Source organism: Xenopus tropicalis, chromosome 5 (assembly GCF_000004195.4).
Source record: "Xenopus tropicalis strain Nigerian chromosome 5, UCB_Xtro_10.0, whole genome shotgun sequence".
NCBI lineage: Eukaryota > Metazoa > Chordata > Amphibia > Anura > Pipidae > Xenopus > Xenopus tropicalis.
This window is the reverse complement of record NC_030681.2, coordinates 118,405,691-118,425,685: the sequence shown is the minus strand read 5'-3', so window position 1 is coordinate 118,425,685 and position 19,995 is coordinate 118,405,691.

Sequence of the window (19,995 nt, the reverse complement as noted above, 5' to 3'; positions counted from 1 at the left end):
TTATTCTCACTGTTTAGAGTTGCTAGAAGTCTGGGACACAGGACAGACAGGACTGGAAGCTTATTGCACAAATGTTTTTTTAACAGAGTAAAATGCTTTAAGCATGATATAGTTCTATGCAACCCATATATTGTGCTGTTAATTTGTTTCTTCTCAATGTATGACTTTGGCTATGGCAGTAAAGGTGGCCATAAAGTGATGGTGGGCCAAATGATTGAATCACATTGGGATATAGGCCATTGAAGAGAGGATTGCATCAACAAGCTACACATGCTCCTCACCCAGGAGGGATTTTAATCTTGCCTGATCAACATTGATCAGGTAGGCCCTTAATGAGATGCACAACATCCACCTTTCACTGGGCACACAGGGTCGCTCAAAGCAGGCTGTAGGCTGTTGTTTTTCCACAACTAAGAAATTGCCAGGTGTGACTTTAGCTTTAGAACAGATACATGAAATGTTGCTGAATGCACTGATTCCAGGATCTACCAAAAGCAAAGCTAACACAAGGCCAAAGGGAAAGAAATGTTATATAGTATAGTTTATTTATTTGGGATGTTTGTTCCTTGCTTTTCAAATATGTTGTTTGTGCTTCAGTTGTATTTGCAAAAAACTATAGACAATCTGTACAGTTTTTAGAATAGATTGAGGGCTAAGGACTAATTTCTATGGTAAGAACTATGGCAGCAAGTTATCCATGTAAATTAAAATCATTAATCTGTTTCCTTGTGATTTGCTCGAGACTCCAATTCAACAATCTCATCAAGGGCTAGGTGCAAACTAGCCCTTAAGCAAATTTAGTCAGCAGCTTCATACAAGAGCAAACGGGATATATGTGAGGTATCCATGAAAACACTATTTTAGCAACCAATGATTTCTACTTTGATTCGATTTACCAGGCAGATTGATGCAAGGGAACCCTCCAATTACCACCTGCCTTGAGGAGATGTAACAGGGTTTCCTTTGCTTGTTGCTCCTACATATGCAACTTGCTCGCAAATATATCTCATTCTCGCTGTTTGTGGTGGTTTTCTCATGGGAAAGCTAAAATGACATGGAAAAAATTGGTAGCAAAACATGCCCATAATTCACCAACATAGACACATGGTAAATCACATGCACCTGCTATTATGCTGGATTTCTGGGGGGAAAAAACCTGAATGTTTGCAGTTTCAAGATTTCACATCTGGCACACTGCACATTTTAAAATGTAACACTGTCTATGCTTTACAGCATGTTCACAATAACTCACTACACAGCCTAAAATTACTATTAAAGGGAGAACCAAATCCTAAAAATGTATATGGCTAGAATTGCCATATTTTAAATGCTGAACTTATTGAACCAGCCTAAAGGTTTAGCATCTCTATAGCAGTAATGATCTGGGCCTTCAACATTATCACATGAGCTCCCCAACTTGGATTTTGTTAGGAGTGTCAGAGGCACTCATGCGCAGTGTGCCCTGGGCAGCCGCTGAGAAGCTAAGCTTAGGGAACTTCGCAAATTATCAAGCAGAAAATGAGGTTTGTCTGTCATAGAGGCTGATGCTACAGGGCTGATTAGTCTAATTGCAATGATTTTAGAGCTGCTGTGTACTAATAATTTGCATTATTTACTAATCAGCCTTGTATTGTGCCATTTTTATTGTATAAATATATATATACAGTATATTTCTGTGAAGGTTCTCAATTATCCAAGTCATGGTATATCTTGTAGTCAAATCAACTGGACTTGCTGTGTTTTTCTTGAAAACATTTCACCAGTCATCCAACTGGCTTTCTCAATTCAGAGTGACTTGTACATGGATCTTTCTGGAATAAATACCCTGGAATCTTGCCTAAGCAGCATAATCAATTTATCATAACCAGCATGGGGTCAGGGATCTCATCAAGGTGAGGTGTTGATTGTATTAGCATGATTGGAACTTTGAGGTGTTATTAAACCTTCCAGGAAGAGGTGCCTAAACCATATTGTATGTGGCAGCCAATACATGTTGCACCCCCTGCCTCTATTTAAGCTTGGTTTTTCCATTTTCACATATATGGCTTCTTTAATACCTCTTTTGAACCATCCTCCCTGTCCAGAATGTGAACTTGCCAGTCTTCAAACATAGGTACATTGCTTCCTGACCAGAGGAGCTGACTCTTCTGTGCTGTGCCATACGCTAGTGTAACTGTTTACTGCATACACAATGTTACTCTACTTGTGCTTTGGTGTTGGGTCTTTTGGGTGAACCAGCTGCTGTCTGTGTGTTACTGGGTATAATGCAGACAGGGATGCAGTGTTTTTTTAAAAATCCTTCTATGTTTTTCAGACACCTCAGCTACATATGGGAGGACCAAGTTCTTTTACTTGTCATGCTTTCCACCTTCACCAGTAGTTTTGGTGCTTTCGCCCATTTTAACCCAATATTGATACCTGCAAATCTTAAGGGCCCCTCTGAGATGTTCCAACTCTTTTCACCTTAGCCTCTGTGTGGGGATCTGTGTTGTATGGTTCTGATAACCCTCAGTTTGTGATCTAGTGGATGGTGGGAGTCAATAGTATATACAGGTTTGTGTCCCAGTTTCTTCTTTTTGAAGAATTTCTCCTCTTTTTGTCTGTTCCCCCTAGAATGGGATACCAGAATGGAGAACTACAATAGCTGTGCTTGTTTTGTGAAACTGACCACTTTTTCCCAGATTGTTGATGATGTTATGTTTTATGGCATCAACTGTAAAATAGGCCTGTCTTACACATTCATGTAGCAGTTGTTTTGGGGATTTTTGTAGAATCTGCTTGGCTTTTATGGTGGAATCCTTTCCTGTGTTCTACCCCAGGGGAATGCAGGAACAGATGCAGCCAATGTTTTCCTATCCCACTGTACTCACACAGGTGCATGTAAGTACCAAACACAAGTGGAACACAACATATTGCACAGAGGTGCTGGTATGTTTCAAATAGTCAGTTGGCTAGAATATGTCTTCTAAACCTTATAGACATGTACAGGCTGATTTGTATCTAACTAGTAGTTTTTAAGCTAATGTTAAGAATGAATCTTCATATCGCAGAGCATCCAACCCATCCTATTTGGTTAAGTCCAACTACATTTGCTAGCAGCCCATGTCTGGGATCCCAGATGAAGTAGTTTGTTGGTTGGTTACCATTACATAGGCTAGCCTTACTGTGTAGATAATATTCAATACCAGGCAAATGGTATAGATAGCGGCAATAACTTATGTAATACAATGAATCATTAACATGAAGACCACTATCTTGCAAAGCTAGTTCTATTGTTATCGCACGACTGGCCATATACATACAGATTTTGTTATACGAATGAACAAAACTGATATCCAAGGCATGAAAATATCTGTGAAGGGTGTTTGTTCAACACAAATAAAAAGATTATTGTACAAAACCTGGTATCTGACAACAATATCTGCACGATTAGTAAGGTTGCCACCAGCTGGTATTTTACAGTACTGCCTGGTATAAATTATGTTTGACGCCAGTGTTATTAATAGGGACGATAGGTAAAAATATAGGACGGCTGGTATTTAGAAAAGGTGGCTACCCTAATGATAAGGCTATCCTTGTACAATAATACCACAATAGGCAGCTTTATCTGGGCAGTTTACCCTTCCATATAATCTCAATAGATTATAATTAACTTTATTGGCACTGTGCTGATTGAATGCACAGCATGTAACTGAACTGGTGAAAACAAAACACACACATGGAGGGCACTTATTTTACACTGCATAAAGGATAAAAAAAGACAAAATCACTGGGGATGCCAAGATGCTAGGCACTCCTCAGCAATTCTAGTTGATTACTGCTACCCCAGGCTGGAGCTCCTCTTCTTCAAAAAGCTCCCTAGCCCGGGTACTTATTGGTGAGCGCTGCACTGCCATTATTTTCCCATCTTCCAGGTGTCCCCTGAAGCTATTTTAGGTGAGTTCATGTGCAGTATAGAAAACTCTGAAAATGTTCTGTACTGTGCAGGGTCCTGGAAGACTGGAAAATATGGTGTTGCACAAGAAACAGCACCCCAGGTATCCAGGGTGATTTTCTCTGGTGCATATTTCTTCTATAAACCTTTAGATTATTTTATGGTACTTTGACATGACATATTTCATCTGTAAACTCAGGCAAATGGTTCATTGCATGGAGATGATGAACAGTGAGGGCGAGTAAGGCTAAATTATTTCCTTCTTTCACAGTTAAGAGTTCATCTGCTTTATATTGTTTTACAGAAAACTAAAACCAGTAAACTTTTTTGATATTAAAATGTAAAAATATTTTTCGCCACAAGCATTTTGTATCTGAAATACAGTGTACTTTTATACTGGGGTGTGGGAAAATCCATGTATTCAGGTATCTTTGGTTCTGAAAGATTAACAATGATTAAAAGATGATTTTAAAAATACACACTAAGGTAGATAAGCAATAGCAAGTACATTTGTATAAAGTAAGGTGTGTGTGTTTGGCGAAGGGTAAGAAGTGCAATAATTTGAGATTAGTTTGCTATTTTATTAGAATACAGTATTTCAGTTGATAAAGGAAAACAAAAGTTTATCAAAACAATAGTTTTGCCTAGAGGTAGTCCACTGTATGGTGTACTGAAATGCTACATTAATTTCCAACATAAAGCTGTACCAACACACTGTGATACCAGTCATATGGAATTAGAAGTCAAGTAATTACTTATATTTCCAGTGTTTAGAATTGGGTAGAGAGTAGTGCTGTAGTAAGTTTTCAAAGGACTGGATATTGTTGTCTTGCAATGGTGCACCAAGCGTCTCTGTTCCATGTGCTTACCAGTTTTGCAGCAATATGAAGGGGATCACCTGCTGAAGTGACATGAGTGGGAGCAGGTGAATAGCTCAAGTTTGAACAGTTAAGTCTTTCTGTTTGATTACTCATTGAGGATTCAGTCTGTAGTTGGCAGCTTTTATAAGCCTGTGCATGGCCACCATTACTCTGCAATCTGATCCCTGACCTGCACAACCAATCATCCCCATTACCTCTGCTCAGATTCCAAGAAGGAAGGAATTCTGGGAAGGAAGCCCAGAATCATTCCTAAAATTTTAATTTACATGGAATACCCCAAAGACGGAGCCACACCCACTGGGTTTTAAAGCACAGCCAGGGCAGTATGCTGATTTGGATTTTCAAAAGCAGACCAGTTTAGCCCTTATCAGTGCAATGCAGGGTTTTCTGATCAACATATATAGAGCCAGGACAGTATAGCCACTAAAAAAGCCTTTAGGTTGAGAAGAGTCTTCATTTGTTTGCAAAGCAGAAGGAATTATGTGTGCTGATTGGATCCCTAAAAGCAGACAGGTTTCAATTCCAATGTCAGACAAGGTGGGCGGGGGGTAGTTTCAATAGATTGGGGTACAGAACTTTCTGCCTTTTTCAAAAAAATGTAATTACAGTAATGATGCTTCATTGTTATTTGTATATGACAATAAAACCTGAAACTAATATGACATTTGTTTTTAGGCTGTTGAGACAGTCGGCAATGGGATGATTTTTTGCAGTTTAATGCACTGTTCCTGTTTGAATTTCTGAATCCCCAATACAGGAAGAAAGGATTCAGGCAATTATTTTACACTGTACAATTTACTGGCTCTTGATAAAAATACCCCATATATTTTTAGACTGCTGCTGAGTAGAATCTAGTTTTGGTAGAGAATGGTTTGTTTAGAGTAGTTAAAACAGGATGCATGAATTATTTTAGGTAAGTATTTTTATCCTTGCAGATAAAGTGGAAATATCATCACTTTGAAAAGAAGTCAATTAGAGGACAAATATTGCTGACTGCTGGTTAGTGTAATGAAGCACTCCCACTTGCTATAATACCAGAAGCTTATTCCAATCCAGGAATTAAAAAATAATCACCTGCTCTAAGGCCACTGGAAGCAACATCCAAGGTGTTGGGGAGCAACATGTTGCTCATGAACCTCTGGTTGGGGATCACTGATATAGTGAAATATTCTCTTATTCTTGCAGTCAACAACCTTAAAGTGAAAAGCTGCTTTTGGTTAATGGCACACACTGGGTTTTCTCTGCCAGTGGAGAAAAAGCGACAATCCCGCTACAAGTGTGCATATCTGGGCAGCATTGGGCGATAACTACATTCTTTTCTGTTGGCTGATAAAATGCAGCACGTGCCATTAGCCTAAGTTTGATGTCACAGATGGTGGTGAAATGGCCGCTAGTAGAGCTAGTGCAGACTGTGATAACATCAATACCACTGTGCACATAGGGTCGATTTCAGCCATTTGTCATAGATGAAGGACATTTTCCAAAGCAGAATGGGCAGGGGAGGTACCACCCTCCCCCTTTCTATGTGATCTGACTGGTTAGCATGCAAGTAGAACAATCAGACCGGTTTCAGTGTTTATCCATCTGCAGCCATTTATCATGATGCTCAAGCTATTAGACCACCTTGGCATTTTGCACAACCCTTTTATATTTACATAAACCTTTGCTTGTTTTTGCAGGACTTGAGTTACCTTCACCTTACAAGGTTCATAGCTGCCTTATGACAGTAGACCAGGTGTAGCTTATGTCTTGCTGAAAAAACTAGATAAGAGTAAAAAATGTATATACAATATTTGATTCCTTTTTGAAAGCTGTTATTATGCATTTAAATGCTGTAATATACAGTATATATGTATAGTATCTATATGGATACTAAAAAACCAAGAATTGCCATTTACTGGTCACGGAAATCTCAGGTGACACCTAATATTTTGGCATAATGTTAGAAACATGGGATCTGGACCAGCTCGTCCAGATCCAGATGACTTGCTTCCTGATTGGCCAAGGGCTCTTCATTAGAAAGCTTTTCATGGAACTTACTTGGACATAAAAAACTTTGCTTAAAAACAAAATTAGGCCCACACAATGCCAAATAATAGGATTGGGGCACCTAAAGAAAACAATGAAGAAAGAGGGGGCATGCTCGAATCTGTGGATTCTGGCAAATGCCAGAGGGGCTGCTGTAAGATGCCATAAACACTCACTATTTATTGGGCTGGTGGGGGGATGTGTGGGCCTCTGTGTACTTGAAACCCCATGGCCTATTTTGACTCCCAGTGAGGACATGAGTGGGGGCATGGGCCAAGTGTGACAAGGGGGCAGCCTGAGACCACAATCTGCAGGGTGAAAGGCAGGCAAGGACTTCACATATGTGGCTTTAAAGCTAAATGACATTAAAGCCATCTGAATACAAATCTTGCATAAAGTGCTTCAGTCTACAGCCTGCATTCAGTGCACCCCTTCATCATCTGTTCAGTAACCCACACTAACCCAAAACTACCCATACAAATCTGCTTATGTATGGTAATTCATAAAGCAGGACTTCTGTATTGTACAATAGTAAATACTTCCCTTTATATGTTTCTATGTGGTGTAATAGATCCGAGGCAGAACACTTCTTCCCTTTACATATTTGGTATTGCATTTTTTCTGTGTAAGAAGCACATGTACAGCACATGGCTGCTAAGGCAAGTCTGTTTATTTTAGTATTTACATACAAACAGTGGAGACGCTGTATTTAGGGCTGATCTATTTACAGAGATAGTTGTAAGAGCACTGTGCCAGCCTTACCCATCCCCTATTCTTTTTTGTTTTCCACGACCATAGTTCATTATTATCTACCTCCATAATAAATTGTTCCTAGTAACAAGGCAATGGAGGGTATAATTAGCAAAGAACAGGTATTATAAAGTCACAGCTATACTGCACACTTTGCACTGCTGTGTTGGTAAGAATTTATATAATATGCTAATGCTGACTAATAATATAGTTTTTTGCTCCTTATCTAAATATATACTTTGACAGTCCCATACTACTACATCATTCTTTTTAAAATCATTTGAGACAACTCTTTTCTTATGATAAACTGAGGGTGAATTCAAACCAGGAGTTACATGAACAACAAAAGTAGGTGAAGAGGAATCTCTTAGAGGCAGTGGTACAGACAGGCAGCAGGAAGGCTGAGAAAGGGTTAAGGAATGACAATGTTTTTTGGGACAGTGCAGGAAAGAAGCACTTGATATTGCATTTCACTATAATGTTCTTGGAGCCAGGTCACCAAGGGATAGTCAGTTTATGTCTGGCACAAAACAAGAGTCCAACAAGAATAGAGTTGCTTGGTTGTGCTAAGATACTAAAGGTTTGTAGTATGTGTTGAAATAGGTGTGAAAGATCCTTCCAAAAAGATGCCTCCACTTTTCCAGGACCAACTTCACAGTTCTCTGTTGCCAGTATCTTAATATCTTAATGCATGTCTTGGAGAAGATGGTACAATGGAGGAGTTTAAATATATAGGTGATATTCTAAAGATCAGGTAAAAATTCAAACAAAATGTATGACAAAAATGTCACATTTGGCATTGTAGCTCTTATTGGTTTCATATACAAAGTATAGCTAAAATGTGACTGTGTGAGCTATGTTTTGGATTAACAGCACAATTCACATGTACAAGAATGTATGTTATCTTATCTTTTTGCAGTTAATCTCTAATTAAATGTTTTCAAACAAATTGTATTCTGTTCATTTATGTACATTTAGAGGGACTTTGTTCAGCCTCTACTCTACCGGGCTCATTTATAAACACAAGTACAATGTACAAAGTGCAAAAAACAGATGAAATCACCAGAATTGATTCATGCCCACTAAGTAGCACATGCAGCATCTGTGGGTTACCAGTATGGATGCTAATTAGTATCTATGTTGCTAAATAGCACTCAAGTGGCATTTTTCTGGCATCAGTGGGGGTATGACCTGAATCATTTCATTGCTTGCAGCTGTGGAAACTGCAATACATTATGTGTATAGGTGCAACACACAAAGGGACCCCAAAAAGTAATATCCTCAAGGCAGGTGTTTATTGTGTCTGTGAGTACTGTTCTTTGCTCCTTATTTAGAAAAGCACAAGCATCCAACATTGTGGCACAAGGTGCGAGTATAGAGCAATGTGTACAAATGAGTACCTTTGTGAATACTGTTAATGTTATGTTGGTGAGTAAACTCTTACCTTCCTGCTTCTTTATTTGTTCAGCCAGTCGGTCCTAATAAATGTAACAATACAATGTGGCCATACATGGGTATGGTCCTCTCATATGGTATCAGCCTGCAGGGCAATAGGCCAGACTACTATATGCATAATGCAGGGATATAAATGGCATTGTGCTTCCATATATGCATATGTGCAAGCTGGTCACAATATATCAGCCTACTGCAGTTGAAATAAAGGTGCTAAACATACTGATTGGTTACTCATTTTGCCATATAAACCAAATTGTCTTCCTATTGCCACCAATGGAATCAAACATAGGCCTCATTTAGGGTGAAGACACACAGAGCTACTAGTAACAGCTACTAAAATAGACAATGCTGATCATTTACTGATAATTGTCTGTGTGTTTTAGTAAAGGCAATTCTCAGTATTGTCTATGGCTGGGTATTTTCTGGAGTTTAGTAGCTGTGAAAAAGTAGCTGCTATTAAGTAGCTCAGTGTGTCTTCGCCCTTAGGGCAGTGGCACACGGGGAGATTAGTCGCCCGCGATAAATCTTCGCGGTTGCAGGCAACTAATCTCCCCGACGTCATCCCACCGGCAAGAATGTAAATCGCCGGTGGGATGGCATATGCAGGGCTTTGGTTTTCCGAAGTCACCTGAAGTTTCCTTGAGAATAGTCACCCACAATAGCGAAAATTTATTGCAGACAACTAATCTCCCATGTGCCACTGCCGTTAGAATGCAACTTTACACTTGTCGATAGTAAACAATCCACTGTAGTATATGCTCCGTGGTCCCAAAGCAGAGATGCACATAAGAAATAGAACTTGGTCATATTACATTTCAACAGTAATATTTTGTATTTTAGGAAATAACACAGATTTCTTAAGCAATTTTACCAAATGTCAAAAAATAATGAATTAATTTAAGCTGCTTGTATACCTAAGTGCATTTACGCTGTGGCCCTTCGAACAATAAACTAAAAATGTTTGTACAGCCAAGTATTAAATCTTTAGGGTAAATAAGGGTTTCAAGGATAATCAGTCTGTCTCCACTAATATTTGGAAATGATCAGATGGAAGGGGATGATATACACAGTACATTGGAGTAATATATGAGAAGTGAATCTGAAACCAAAAGGAGACAACACCATTAGGTAATAACAAATGTAGGGGACTAGTAGCAGAGCTGTCAATAAAAACCTACTTCACAGGGCCCAATATAAAGTATTCTGAGCCCTATAAGATGAGCCAGCAGACAAAAAAAGAGGGTTTAATGTGCACCAGCTAATATTTAATAGGCACCAGTAGTCGTTAATTGGCTCCATCAGGTACTCAAGAGATTGGGTAACAGCAATAATAAGTTCAGAGCAGCTCGACCCCAAAATCAGTTGCAGGTGAATAAGCACAGCAAGAATTTATCCTGCTGGAAAGCCACATTATTAGGGTGTAATTGGTTTAAATAAAATTGAATTATAGAAAACCCAGCATTTCTCTTTTTTTCTACGTAATTTTCTTACCGAGTTTTGGGTGAGTTTTGCTTACTAGCTGGTCCATAGTAAGGCAAGGTTTTCTATCTCATTGTATTATTTTGTATTAAATATTTTACATGTGATTGTGTGCTCACGTGTCAATAAGCTTTAAACTAATCCGGAAGGCAAAGATAGAAAATGAGGAGCGCATCGCGGCCGAGGCCAAGACTAACCCCAAAAAGTTTTTTAAGTATATTAATAGTAAAAAGATGCAGGTTGAGGGTGTGGTCCCATTGAGTTATAATAACAATATGGTTACAGCGGATACAGAAAAGGCAGATGTGCTTAACCAGCCAAGTCCCACCCAATAGCTGCACTGTTGCCTCAGCTCCAATTACACAGTGGTTGGCACAGGATATGGTGCTTAAAGGGTTACACACGATAAATGTAAACAAGGCACCTGGGCCAGATGGAATACACCTTCGGGTACTGAGAGAGCTAGGGGCAGAATTACAGTGGCCCTTGTTTCTGATATTCTCAGACTCTCTTTCATCAGGTATGGTACCTAGGGATTGGAAGAAGGCAAATGTCATTCCTATATTTAAAAAGGGAGTAAGATCTCAGCCTGGCAATTATAGGCCTGTAAGTTTGACATCCGTGGTGGGCAAGTTATTTGAAGGCTTGTTAAGGGATCACATACAAAATTATGTAGTGGAGAATGCCATTATGAGCAGTAATCAGCATGGCTTTATGAAGGACAGGTCATGTCAGACCAATTTAATTGCTTTTTATGATGAGGTAAGTAAGAAGCTGGACAGTAGGGATGCAGTAGATATAATCTATTTGGATTTTGCCAAAGCATTTGATACCGTTCCCCACAAACCACTGCTTTCTAAGCTAAGGTATATTGGTCTTAGTGAAGTCGTTTGCACATGGATAGAAAACTGGCTACAGGATCGGGTACAGAGGGTGGTTGTTAATGGTACATTCTCTACTTGGAGTAAGGTTCTCAGTGGGGTCCCTCAGGGTTCTGTACTGGGTCCACTTTTGTTTAATTTGTTCATAAATGACTTAGGGGAGGGTATTATGAGTAATGTATCAGTGTTTGCAGATGACACAAAACTCTGCAGACCAGTCAATTCTATCCAGGATGTGGCATCCCTGCAGCAGGATCTTGACCAACTGGCAATCTGGGCAGCTGAGATTTAATGTGGATAAATGTAAGGTCATGCACCTGGGATGTAAAAACATGCAAGCCCCGTATACCCTTAATGGGACTGCACTAGGCAAATCCATAATGGAGAAGGACCTTGGAGTCCTTGTAGATAATATACTTGGCTGTAGCAAGCAATGCCAGGAAGCAGTCCCCCTCTCTCTGCCCCCTATTCTCCTCCAGATCTCTTCCCCCTGCTACCCCCCACATGCCCCCCCCCCCGCTCTCTGCCCCCTGCTCTCCCCCCACATGCCCCACTCTCTCCCCCCACATGCTCTCCCCCCACATGCCCCCCTCTCTGCCCCCTGCTCTCCCCCACATGCCCCCCCCTGCTCTCCCCCACATGCCCCCCCCGTTCTCCCCCACATGCCCCCCCCTCTCTGCCCCCTGCTCTCCCCCACATGCCCCCCCCGCTATCTGCCCCCTGCTACCCCCCACATGCCCTCCGCTCTCTGTCCCCACATGTCGCCCCCTCTCTGCCCCCTTCTCTCCCCCACATGCCCCCCTCTCTGCCCCCTTCTCTCCCCCACATGCCCCCCCCCTCTGCCCCCTTCTCTCCCCCACATGCCCCCCCTCTCTGCCCCCTTCTCTCCCCCACATGCCCCCCCCTCTCTGCCCCCTTCTCTCCCCCACATGCCCCCCCCCTCTCTGCCCCCTTCTCTCCCCCACATGCCCCCCCCTCTCTGCCCCCTTCTCTCCCCCACATGCCCCCCCTCTCTGCCCCCTGCTCTCCCCCACATGCCCCCCCCTCTCTGCCCCCTTCTCTCCCCCACATGCCCCCCCCCCCCCTCTCTGCCCCCTGCTCTCCCCCACATGCCCTCCCCAGTGTGGCTACGTGCGCTACTGGCAGTCCCCTTCCCGGCACCGCGGCCTTCCCTCTATTTACTTGTGCGGACTAAGAACTCAGTTAAGGTGAGGGCTGTTTACAGAGCGAGGTTAAGTCGGGAGGGAAAGGAGAAGGGAGGGAGGTGGGTTTCAGGCTTAATGAATGAAACAAGGTTGTGTGTGATTGCTGTGTAAGGAATGTGAGGAATGGCCAGTGAGTAAGCCCTCTCTGCCTGCCACTCACTCATTTCTATTCCAGTCACAGGCAGTCGCAGCCGCTGCCATTCTCTCTGTGTTTGTAACCTGGGACAGATAATTATCATCCACACGTACAGGACTGAGCCCCGGCGGGAACAGGCTGGGAATTATTCTCCACAACTTTAGCAGCGGCTGTGTACACAGGCAAGAAATAGCAACAACTACAAATAGAGCGTATTCAAGTGAAATTATAGTCTAATACTGACTATTTGTGTAAATGGAATGCAACAAAGTGTTTTTAAGTAAGGGGAATATACAGTGGTGTGAAAAACTATTTGCCCCCTTCCTGATTTCTTATTCTTTTGCATGTTTGTCACACTTAAATGTTTCTGATCATCAAAAACCGTTAACTATTAGTCAAAGATAACATAATTGAACACAAAATGCAGTTTTTAAATGAAGGTTTACGTTATTAAGGGAGAAAAAAAACTCCAAATCTACATGGCCCTGTGTGAAAAAGTGATTGCCCCCCTTGTTAAAAAATAACTTAACTGTGGTTTATCACCCCTGAGTTCAATTTCTGTAGTCACCCCCAGGCCTGATTACTGCCACACCTGTTTCAATCAAGAAATCACTTAAATAGGAGCTACCTGACACAGAGAAGTAGACCAAAAGCACCTCAAAAGCTAGACATCATGCCAAGATCCAAAGAAATTCAGGAACAAATGAGAACAAAAGTAATTGAGATCTATCAGTCTGGTAAAGGTTATAAAGCCATTTCTAAAGCTTTGGGACTCCAGCGAACCACAGTGAGAGCCATTATCCACAAATGGCAAAAACATGGAACAGCGGTGAACCTTCCCAGGAGTGGCCGGCCGACCAAAATTACCCCAAGAGCGCAGAGACAACTCATCCGAGAGGCCACAAAAGACCCCAGGACAACATCTAAAGAACTGCAGGCCTCACTTGCCTCAATTAAGGTCAGTGTTCACGACTCCACCATAAGAAAGAGACTGGGCAAAAACGGCCTGCATGGCAGATTTCCAAGGCGCAAACCACTTTTAAGCAAAAAGAACATTAAGGCTCGTCTCAATTTTGCTAAAAAACATCTCAATGATTGCCAAGACTTTTGGGAAAATACCTTGTGGACCGACGAGACAAAAGTTGAACTTTTTGGAAGGTGCGTGTCCCGTTACATCTGGCGTAAAAGTAACACAGCATTTCAGAAAAAGAACATCATACCAACAGTAAAATATGGTGGTGGTAGTGTGATGGTCTGGGGTTGTTTTGCTGCTTCAGGACCTGGATGGCTTGCTGTGATAGATGGAACCATGAATTCTACTGTCTACCAAAAAATCCTGAAGGAGAATGTCCGGCCATCTGTTCGTCAACTCAAGCTGAAGCGATCTTGGGTGCTGCAGCAGGACAATGACCCAAAACACACCAGCAAATCCACCTCTGAATGGCTGAAGAAAAACAAAATGAAGACTTTGGAGTGGCCTAGTCAAAGTCCTGACCTGAATCCTATTGAGATGTTGTGGCATGACCTTAAAAAGGCGGTTCATGCTAGAAAACCCTCAAATAAAGCTGAATTACAACAATTCTGCAAAGATTTTTCTTTTCACGCAGGGCCATGTAGGTTTGGATTTTTTTTCTCCCTAAATAATAAAAACCCTCATTTAAAAACTGCATTTTGTGTTTACTTGTGTTATCTTTGACTAATAGTTAAATGTGTTTGATGATCAGAAACATTTTGTGTGACAAACATGCAAAAGAATAAGAAATCAGGAAGGGGGCAAATAGTTTTTCACACCACTGTATAAGTAGGGTTTGATGATCATTTAAGGATGCGCCAAATCCAATATTTTGGGATTGAACCGAATCTCCAATCCTTCATGAAAGATTTGACCATATACTGAGCCAAATCCTAATTGTCCTTATGTGACAAAAAGTCACATGATTTGAAGCACTCGGTTCGGCCAGGCACATGGATTCATCCGAATCCTGCCATAAAAGGTAGAATCTTGGCCGAATCCTGGATTCAGTGTATCCCTACTTTTATTTACAAATACACCACACTAAATGAACATCATATTGAATGATCATAAGAGCCCCCTTATCTGGAAAACGTATTTCCTATATTTTTATCTTTCCTCCCTATTAATAACATTGGCACCAAGCATCCTACGAACCAGATGGCAACCCTAGCATAAAATCCAGCATATGGAATCCAGCATTGTATTGAATTTAGAGGTCATTAGTCAAGGTCCAAAAAGTCACCCCTGGTAAATTTAAGGGAATACTTTCTGTTGTTTGGCTTTTATAGCGAGGCAGCCCCTCATCAACCAGCTTCAATCTGATAAAAGGTAAGGGGGGTCATTTTTGTGCCATGTTTATACCATTTTCCCAGTGTAAAATGATTTTACACTACTTTATAAATAGGCTCTTAAATATTTGATGGCCTAACTGATTGTGTTTACATACAGGGCCATCATCAGTAATCATATGGCCCCTTACTACTAAGCTAGAGGGCCCTCCCCAGGGAGCCCAAATTATTAGCCTACTTGTGAACAGATGCCCTTCTCATGCATGATCACGCCCGTAATCTGCCCAATAAACCCTCCTTGCAACCTAGGGACAGAAGCATTTTTGCTTAGACTTTGTAGCATTTTCAAGGTCAATAATAGACCGCAGTCTTACAAAAAAAAGTTTATGGGGAAGACATATTAAACCTTATTTACTACAGCCGTGGAGTGTACAAAGTGCAAATTTCGGGAAGCAAATCACCATGTTTATTTCAATGCAGTTGCAAACTCAGTTGCAAGTGTGTGTTTTCACAAGAAAGGTACAATTTCTGACTAATTCTCAGAGTGGGAATTGCACTGTGATTCACTTGACAAAAATCTGTAGCAGCTATTGGCACAATTGGCTGTGGGAACCCAGAAATTGCTGTTACACCCAGAATCCTGATAATTCCAGAATTCCACACTTGCATACTTTTCATCAGTGGAGAACGGGTGGTGTATTGGTGCAACTGTAAAAGTGCAAGAAGCATGTTTGAGTGCAAGTGCCTTTAACGAATAGTGCCAATACAAGCACTAATATGCATCTATTATATTATTTGTAAATGTGCCTTAATGGTATTTTACACTAATATATATATAAAAACAATAAAGAAAACTGCTCTCTGAACACAGTCCTTAGGGTAATGCCCATCAGAGAGATTTAGTCACCCACGACAGATCTCTGCTACTGTGGGCGATGTATCTCTCTGAAATGCAACAAAGGGAATTGCTGGTGGAAAGGCGTACGTGTCACTTTCGCACAAAGTTGCGAAGCAATGGGTAGGCCTTTCCACAGGCAATTCCCTTTGTTGCTGGTGTAAAGGCATTTTAGGGAGGTTAGTCGCCCGCGGTAGCAGAGATCTATTGCGGGCAACTAAATCTCTTCATGGGACATTAACCTAACACTACTTTAAGGGAACCTAACCTAACACTAGTTAAAGGGAAAATATATAAAACAATAATTGTAAAATGGACACTTGGTAAACTTGTTGGTAGATTTACTACCAAATAAAGCCCCCTGTAAGCTGATAGTGTGCATAGAGGCCCCTAATAGCCAATTTTAGCCCTTATTTGGCACTTCCATAAACTTTTATGGTGCTTGTGTTGCTCTCCAAGTCTTTTTACATTTAGCTGTGGCTAGAAAGGTTGGGGACCCCTGCTTTACTTTGACACCTTCAATTTCATGACACAAACCTAACAGGGCCATGTTCATGCATCTCGTCAATAAAAGGTAAGTTCCATACTGCTCTCACACAGACAACCCACTAAAAATCTATAATGACACAGAGAGACCAGCATGAAAAGGCAGTGATACTTTCCTTAATAAGGCTGCACTATGTGTGTGCATATAGGCATGTAGCACCAATGTAATGCAAACACACTTCCTTATTCCTTTAACTGGAGAGGAAATGACTGGTCCTTTTTATATATCACTGCCCTCTATAATGGAGGATATGCTGATGTAGAGCACAAGTCTATGTGTCAATCTCAAAATGGTTTAATGAACGTTGTGGACTTTCTGTTCTGTCACAATGCTGCAGAGCTAGGTGCAAAAATGGGCATACAATTGCACACACAATTGCAATTTATAGGGCCATGTTACGATCCGATCTTTGTCCAGCATATAGGTGTGCTAATTAGGCAAAGATCAGCTTGTATGGTAAGGATATATTAGGCTAATGCCACATGGGGCAAATTCTCGGCCCTGCAAAGGCTCTGGGTGCAGGCTCAACCAAAAGCATTTTTTGTGAGTGGGGCGGATACTTGGCCTGCATGTATCTGCAGGCCAAGAATCCACCACGTCTGACACTGGCATTTATATACGGGCAGCTTTAGCCACAGGTTAAAAATGCACATTAAAAGCTTATTGTTTACTTTTAGTCTGGCCCATGGCACTAGGAACAATAGCTTTTGACTGACAGATAATGTGGGACAATGTATCATCAGTGGGTTAAATAGATACTGTCGTCAGAATAAAAAGTGTTTACATTTTCTACTTTTTACGGGGCACAGAAGAGTTAATTCGTGGTACTGACATGACTATTTCTATTCCTTGTCAAACAGCAGAAACCCTGATTTGCTTTATGGCAGGAATTCTAGATATTCACTCAGGATTAAAGCCACTGACCCTCAAGTCAAATTAAGTTCAATTATCTTGTTGGCTCAATAAAGCTGGCCATACACGCACTGAAATAATTATACGATTTTCGGACTGTGTGTGGGCTTCAATGTATCGCCCCAATAATTTTTGTACCATGGCGACTGGTTGTTTAGTTGAATGATAAATGTTCGAATATTGGTCAAAACTAGGTTTTGCACGATTTTATTGGTAGGTGTATGGCCAGCTTAAGGGACAGGGCACATGGAGCATTGGCTCCTCTGCTCTCAGCTTACTTGCAGTTTTTTTTCAGGCTCAGAGAAATGGATCCGCTCTCTTCCCCAGCTTTGATGAGGGCTGTGCCAAAATCACAGAAAAAGGGGGATAGCCAAGGAATTGTATGGTTTCTTTACAGAAATTTTCAATAAATCAGACCAAAACAGTACTTTTTTAGCACATTCCTTATTTAGAAGAGTATAATGCACAGTCTTTTTTCACACAATATGCCTCTCTCTTTAAGTGCAGATCAATGGAACTGGGGAAGGGAGCGGATCTGCTTCTCTCAGCCTCTCGCGAGTCTTTTTCGGCGATTTCGGAAATCGCCCGGCCGCGTCTGCCATCCCGCCGGCGACTTACATGTTCGCCGGTGGGATGGCAGGGGTAGGCAACTCGGGGAGATTAGTCGCCCGCGAACAGGGAGTTTTATCGCGGGCGACTAATCTCCCCCGTGTGCCAGAGCCCTTAAAAAAAAGAGAACAGCAGAGCAAATGTGCCTTTGTCCTAATATGCACTGGGGATGCCCATGTCTGATTTAACAATGAGATTAAAAGAGATAAGGAAGTTCAGGAAAGGCAGAGCAAACAAGGGATTTTTAAACGATATTAACATCAAATATGATCCTCAAATGTGGCTGAATATAAACTATAAAGGCTTATGTTCAAAAATTAAATTGTAAATTGATGGGGTAAGTTGTGAGATATCCATTTAAGCTCTTCTCCTAAATGTGTCTCCACCATTGTGGAGGAGTACTTGTGACCAGGAAATTTTGACTGCGTGACTTTGTTTAAAGGAGGCCTATGTTTGATTCCATTGTCACCCCGTGGTGGTAATAGCAAGTCAATTTGGTTTATGTAGCAAAATGAGTAACCAATCAGTATGTTTAGCATATTTATTCCAACTGCAGTAGGCTGATATATTGTAACTAGTTTGCACATTTATGCATATATGGATGCACAATGCCATTTTTTTCCCTGCATTATGTATACAGTAGTTTGACCAATTGCCCTGCAGGCTGATACCATATGAGAGGGATCCATACACATGTGTATGGCCACCATTGTTTTGCTATGTTTGTTAGGACCGACTGGTTGGTTCTGCCTCATTTTTATGTAAGACAATTAGGGCTGGAACACTGGAATTTAATTGGTCAAACTGCTTGTTGGGAGCCTACACACAGACGGGAAATCTTGCAGTTTGGCTGGAAATTGAATTGTATGAAGCAATTACAGGTTGTGTGTGTTAAGCAAGGGTAAGTGTGCATACATGGCTGCAAGCATGTTTGCAACATTATTATTACATTATATTACAAATGCAGAGCTGTCTTTAATTGGTATAACGGCAGTGTGGAGCAATTGTTTTATTGTGCCTTACAGTATATCTACTTCTTTGATAATAGCAGGGCAGTCATATAGTCTTTAGGGTACAGTAGCTCAGCAGCCCATTAAATAATTTTTTATTAAAAATTATCCTTTTTTTTTTTAAAATAAATTATTTATTTTTGATCAGGCATCTGGTGGTCAATTGCTATTAAGCTGGTATAAAACCTATCGAGATTGTAATTTAAATAGTTATTTAATAAAGACATTAGGAAAGTGGAATATAAAAACGGAATAGTTATGTAATGCACCTGAATGTGTAGCACCAACTTACCTGACAGTTAAGCAATTTTCATGTTACACTGCTACCATGTGGACAGTATCAGAAGTGTTTGCAATGTTCAACTGAATAACCACATGATGGTGCTGTTGCTCTTCTGTAGTCTCAACAGCTTATGCTCCCACAGATTCTATAAATACAGTTCACCTTATTTCTTATGGGACCAGCATTTATCTTGGTCTACCTGCAAATATCTATATTCCCAGCCACATGCAGGGAGTAAGGGTACTGAAGATCATTGTAGAACTTTCAGAGTTGAGTGAGCATTTAGAACTAGAGAGGCACTTGTTGGGCAGTCAGTAATCAGAGACTATCCACAAACTATAAGATTCAAAAGATGTTCTGCCGCCAAAGCCCAAACTTTCCCCCACTGGCTCATTAGAGAGCACTGTACTATGGCATTTTATAAGCCATTCTGGGCTTGTGATGGAGCCTGCTCTAAAGTAGCAAAAGAGAGATTATAAAAAAGGCCATATCTACTACTGCACAAATGAGGGTGGCAGTTTTTCTCAATTCCACATTTAAATTTTATCCGCTGATGCCTCTTATCAGCAGCACATGTTTGGAACATCAACAGTGGTGGAAGCGGGTGACACATCATGCCTTTGTTAAGCCTTCAGGCCATTGGGCTAGATCAGGGGTCCCCAACCTTTCTTACTCGTGAGCCACAG